Source organism: Tupaia chinensis, unplaced genomic scaffold, assembly GCF_000334495.1.
Source record: "Tupaia chinensis unplaced genomic scaffold, TupChi_1.0 Scaffold148801_1, whole genome shotgun sequence".
NCBI lineage: Eukaryota > Metazoa > Chordata > Mammalia > Scandentia > Tupaiidae > Tupaia > Tupaia belangeri.
Genome location: NW_006208648.1, coordinates 438,995 through 445,485, shown reverse-complemented (window position 1 = coordinate 445,485; position 6,491 = coordinate 438,995).

The following is a 6,491-nucleotide window of genomic DNA, read 5'->3' as shown; positions in this document are numbered from 1 at the left end:
CCCCCGGCCAGCGCCCCCGCCCATGGCACCCCTGGCAGCCCGCTCGCGTTGGCGGTATTGGGTGCCACAGTGGGGGCATCTGGCCACCAGGCCAGAGAGCTGTTCCCGTGAGGCCACGGAGCCATCCCCGCCTCGCGCGTGGGGCCAGGAAGGAAAAGGGAAGGAGTGTCCCAGGTCACTCAGCGCACGGGAGGGGACAGCCAGGCGCGAGTGCGACTTCCCCAGCCTGGGCCATCTTCCCTAGCAGACAGGAGAGAACGCTCAGCCTCCCCCACACACACACCCGCACCCCCACCTCTCGGGTGGTGGGGGGAGAAGGGGGGAGGGTGTGGGAGTGGCGGCGCTTAAAGGGGCAGCGCTCAAAGTCTGGACGCTGGAGAGGCCCGAAGGGAGTTGGAGAATTGGGAGCGGACTGGGCAGACGCTTGACTTCTCTTCCTGCCAAATCCGGACAAAGTGCGCTCCCTGCACCCCAACCCCAATCCACGTCCTCCGCACTGCGCTGCCCTGGCTCCCGGGCTGGCTCCCCACCTCCTTTCAGGGAAGGCCCAGCGGAGCCAGTGGGGGAAGAGGAGGGGAGAACCCCCAACCGCGCCCTTTATCAAGTCAGGGGCTTTAACTCCCAAGAGCCCCACCCCCCTCGGAAGCGCCTCAGCTGCCTCGCCCTCCCCAGACCTTTTGAATTAAGAACTAGAGGGCAGCGCTCTCTCCTCTCCCAAGGTGTCCTTCCGTGAGATCAGCCCCCTTTCCCTTTGGTCCCACTCCCCCTCTCACCCTCTCCTCCCCTCCAGCACTCCAACACTCTCCCCCCCCCTTTTTTAGAGGTTTTTGCTATAGCGCGTGTGCACTCGCCAGATAGACAGAAAGAGACAGAGAGACAGAAAGCGAGAAACCACCCCCCAGGGGAGATGGCCACGCTGCAATCCCTTCTCCTCCATTCTCCTCTCAGGATCTTGGGCACACACGCACACGCGCCCAGCGTGTTTTAAGCCGCCGGGTCCGGCACAGGGACCCGGTTGGTTGATTACATGGGAGTCCAGCGACATAGCCATTATGCTAACTGCTGGTCCCTTCCCTCCCTTTTTTACAGCTACTGAGGAGATGGGCTGGCCGGAAGTCTCCCTCGGGCTTGCTCTTGGGTGGATGGGGAAACCCTGACGGTGGAGTGCCTTCCCCATCTCCCCACCTCGCGCAGTCCTTCAGCCTTTCCACCTAAGCTGTGCTGTTTAGGCCCCTTCCTTAAAATTCAGAGACATTAAAAATGGATGCACGGGGGCCAGCAGCTGGTGGCCAAGGCTCTGGGTCCCCACATGCCCACCCCCAGTTGGAGTCTCAACCCCGAGGCTCGTATAGGTGGCCCAAACCCCAAAAGGAGAATAGAGGAGAAGGGCTTGTGGCTTGGCCATGCCCCTGGGTGGTGATTTCTCATTTTGTCTTCTTTGTCTCTCTCTCCGGGGAGCACGTGTGCCCTAGGGCAGAAACCTAAAAGAACGGGCGAATTGATCCGAGATTGAGGCTGGTCCACCGGGATGCACAGCTGCCCGTCACAGCTCGCAGTCCTGAAGTGTCTGCTCCACTTCCACGAAGACTTCATTCATGAACACTTCTTTTCTCGGAACAGGTGAGTACCCCGCCCAGGGCTGGGTCATACCACCGCCGCAGCCGCCTCTTCCTACTCTCCAGCCCTCCAGGATCCCCAGAATCTCTGTGCTTTCAGGCCGACCCAGCGAAGGATTCAAACCATGATCAACGTGGCTTCCAGCTCGAAAGCCCAGTACCTTACACACTGCACCAGCGAGGCTGACACTATTTGTGAACTTCCTAAAACTAGAAGGCATTGAGCCCAGGAACCCACACACTGCAGCTTCGACAGGCCTGGCGCTGTCTCCTCTCTGAAAGCTCCTGCCCGCCCTTACAACCCTTACGGAGGGCTTCCCTCACCTGAAGAGGCCAAGAACCTTCTCAGTCCCTTCCCTCTCCCAGACATCTAAGGCTTAGTCCTGCCAGCCCAGCTCTCCCAGTCCCTAAACCAGCTCCTCCCAAACTAGGCTTGGGGACAAGAGGCTGGATAAGAAGCCCCTGGTTCCCCCTGGAGGGCGGAGAACAGGTACCCTTACTGGGCCTCTCAGGGCCTGATCCTTGAGCCATCTGGCACCCTCCCCTGAAGCAATGGGGCAAAAGGGGAAAACATCATGGAAAATGCCTCCAGGCCATGCCCCAGCTCGCTCTTTGAACAGCTCCATATTTCAAAAGAACCGTGTGGTCCCTGGTCTGAGCAATCCCTCTGGGAGGCTGAGCCAGGGGTTGGGAGTCGGAAAGGTTGGAGGGGAAGTGAGAACCTAAAATTATCCCTGAGGAAAAAGCACCGGTTTGCTCTCCCAGAGTTCATCCAGGATGCTCAAACCAGCACCTTCTGGGCCCACGAAGCACCCCAAGCAGGACTTTGGGTCCAGGAAATGCCCGTGGGTAGAGGAGGAGGAGGAGGAGGAGGCAGGCCCTGCAGCCTCTGGGCCCTGCCCCACCCAGGTCTGGCTCAGCCTTGGCGACCTTGGCTGTTGGCGGTGGTGGCTTGCAGGTCATCCAGGCAGTCACTCCCGAGTGTGGTTTTGCAACCCCCCCCCCCCAGTGCTGCTAGCTGTCTCAAAGGGGTGTCATGAGAGTCTCCAAAAGCTCTAATACAAATACACACCACTGAGCAGCTTTTCTCCAGGACATCAGAACTGGGGGGAAGGAGGGAGGGTGCCAGGAACTCAAGGGACTTCAAAGGATGTCATTGCTTCAGGGGGTGACCTGCCATTCGAGGAAGTATGTAGAAGTGTTTATGTTTTCAAAAATGACAAGATCTCTCAAGCCAAAGACAGGAGGAGGGAAGTTCCAGGCGAGCAGAGTGATGGGGAAGACCCTGGCTCGCGTCCCTCCTCTCGCTCAGCCCGGCCTGCCCCTGCCCAAGCTGCACACAAGGTGTGGGGCTCCCTCGTGGCCACCTCAGCCTGTGGGGTTCTCTCTCTCCTTGGTGATTTTGTGTTTGTAAATTTCACGTTACCACGTATCCATAGATAATACGTTCGTATTATTTAAACAGCAAAATAGTAGGTTGTCAGGAAAGTCACGATGTGTTTTTCTACGCAAAAAAAGCATCATGACTTTTCAGCGGCCCAATATGCCTGCAGGAGGCATGGTTGACCATGGTTTGAGTCCCAGACCTGGTGGCTTGCTTTCTCATGTTTCCTTTCTGTCTCTCGCTGGTAAAATTTAAAGAAATAATAATGATACACAAAGTTAAATAAATAATTATTAAAAAAGAAAGTTGCCTTCATCTCAGTTTTCCTCCCTAATAGGTAAGTACCACTAGTCTCTGGTTTACCCTTCCCATAGTCTTTTATACATACAGGTTAGTAAAAATGCCAGGGGTCAGGGCAGCAGGCGGCATGGTGGCTGAGGCTCTGGATTCCCACAGGGCCGATCGCAGTTCGACAGACAGAACTGATGGCTTGCCTTCTCACTTTCCCTCTCTCCCTCTCTCTCTCTCTCTCTCTCTCTGTGTGTGTGTGTGTGTGTGTGTGTGTCTGGTGAGTACATGTGTCTTATAGCAAATTTAAAAATAATGACAACAATAATAATAATAAGTAAAATTAAGTACTCATAAATTAAAAAAAAAAAAATACAAGGGACCTTGGGCCAGTGGGTGACATGGTGATTGGGGCTGCTGAGCGGTTGGGGTCCTAGGCCCGGTGACCTGGAAACACGCAAGGTGCATGTGTGTGCATGCCCAAAATCCTGAGAAGAGAACAGAGAAGGAATTGTGGCACGGTCGTACTGTGTGAGGGTGCTTTCTCACTTTTCCTCCCTCCGTCTCTCTTTGGCTTATGCACACATCCCATAGAAAAAACTAAAAATATCTATTTTAAAATACAAGACATCGTCACAAAATTTATAGAAAATGTGTATTATGAAATATTTATGATGGATATCAAAATTTTGTGCATAAAAAATAAACTTTTTTTAGAGGTTTTTGCTGTAGGGCACGTGCGCTCGCCAGACAGAGAGAGACAGAGAGACAGAAAGCGAGAAATCACCTCCCAGGGGGGATGGCCACGCCACAATCCCTTCTCCATTCTCCTCTCAGTATCTTGGGCACGCACGCACATATGCCTGGTGTGACTTTAAGCCACTGAGTCCGGGACTCAAACCACAGTCAACTACGTGGGAGTCCAGCCATTACACCAACTGCTGGTCCCAATAAATTCTGTTTTTTAAAAGAGATTTTTGCTGTAAGGTGCGTGTGCTCACTGGAGAGACAGGGAGAAATAGAGAGACAGAAAACAAGAAATCACCCTCCCAGGATGGCATGCCACAATCTCTTCTCCCGCATTCTCCTCTTGGGATTTTGGGCACTCATGCACATGCGCCAGTGTGAGTTTTAAGCCCCTGGGTCCAGGACTCGACCCATAGCCACTACATGGGAGTCCAGCAACATAACCATGACACCATCTGCTGGTCCCTAAACTTTTTCTTTAGCTGCCACAGGACGTGTGCACTCACCGGTGACAGAGAGGGGAGCACCCTACAATGGGGCACGGTCACACTGCAGTCCTGTCTCCTCCATCTTTCCATGCCATCAGGATTTGGGCATGCATGCAGGCGCACCCAGTGTGTGTTGAAGCCACCACGGCCAGAATGAGAACCACAGCCACGTGGGCTCCAGCTCCTGTGCACAGAAGTTAGCCACTGTGCTTGGGGCCCGCTCCTAAACTTGTACTTAGCTCCATTTTTCTTTTCTTTTTTAAATACTTATTTGGCTTTTATTTATGTGTTTCTGTTTGTTATTCAATGGGTTATGGAGCACGTGTGCTCATGAGAGAGTGAGAACGTGAGAAAGCACATCGTCAGGCCCAGGACTCCCAGCAGCTGGTCATGTGGGAGTCCTGCACCTTGTCTACCATGCCACCTGCTGGCCCCCATTAATGCCATTTTTCTAAGAACTATTTCCCCCCACAATCCATTCTCTTCCATTCTCCTCTTGGGATTTTGGGCACTCGTGCACACCCACCTAGCCTTCCTTTTCTTAGCCACTAGTCTGGGACTTGAACCAAGGCAGTCAGTCATGTGTGACCCAGCCCCCTTAACACCACGCCACCTCTCTAAGAACTTGTTAAAGTGCCCTACTTATCATTTTGCCTTTCTTTCCTGCCCGAATACTGTTAAATATACCCACTCTTCTTCACCTTGCTTATTCCAGCTGTCCAGACCAGTGCACCGAAGCTGTTCATTTCAGGTACTCCACTGTACGGAACAGACCGTAATCTATGGAACCAACAGGCTGCCGTGCCCCGTGTAAGTGTGTCTTTAGAGCGAGCTCCTCCAGATAGCATTGCTATGTGAAAAGACACATGTGTTTGCACACTTGAAGGACGTCACCCGGCGGCCATCCCAGACAATGTGCCTGTCCCAGCCTCTCGCGTAGCTGTCCTGGGAAGCCGTCCTAATGACCGGCCCAAGGGGAGTTAGCACCTCCTGGTCTGTGGAGGTCGTCCAATGGGGTGGACCCAGATGCAGCCCAGAGGGTGTTACCCAGGCCCTTTGCCCTGGATGACTTTTGTTCTGTGTCCTCGGGAACAACAGGTTGGTGGCCACTCCATTTGCTGAGCACAGGCCCCTCGAGCTGCTGTTTTTTATTGTGTTTTTGTTTTTTTTTTTAAACATTTATTTATCTATTTATTTGTTGTGACTTCCAGGCCACCAGCCCAGGACTTGAACAGGGTCAACCATGTGGGAGTCCAGTGCCTCAACCACCAGGCCACCTGCCGGCCCCACTGGGCTGCCGTTTACCAAGACCCGCGGGCTCTGCGTTGTCAGGCAGTAGCACCACTGTGGTCCAAGTATGACCGGCCCAGGCCAAAGAGGCAGCAGTGCCTGCTGAGCCCCAGGGACTAACACAGCACGGTCTCCTCCCACGTCATTGTAGCTCATGGGCCTAGGGACATCCCATCACCACATGGTGTGTGTGTGTCTGCATGTTTCTCTGTCATGGATGGTGTATGTGCGTGTGCATGTGTGTCTCTGTGTTTCTATGACAGGGATGGTGTGTGTGCATGCGTGTCTGCATGTTTCTCTGACATGAATTGTGCATGTGCATGTGTGTCTGCGTGTTTCTATGGCACGGATTGTGCGTGTGCGTGTGCATGTGTGTTTGTGTTTCTATGACACAGGTAAGGAAGCCCAGGGTAGTCCAGGCGACTGCGGCCTTTACCTGCCCAAGACTGCCTGTGCCGAGGTGCTTACCCTGCACGCTCGCAATCTGCCCTCTTCCTCTGAAGTTCTCGAGAGGGAGAGAAATGGATGTTTGGGTTCCCCTTGCCCTGCCTGACTTCTTCATTCCTACAGCAATCGCCCACTCAGGGTTTCTTTTTTAATAATTTTAATTTTTTTATTTATTGATTCATTTATTTTAATTTGACCAGAGAGGGACACAGAGAGAGAGAGAGTGAAAAT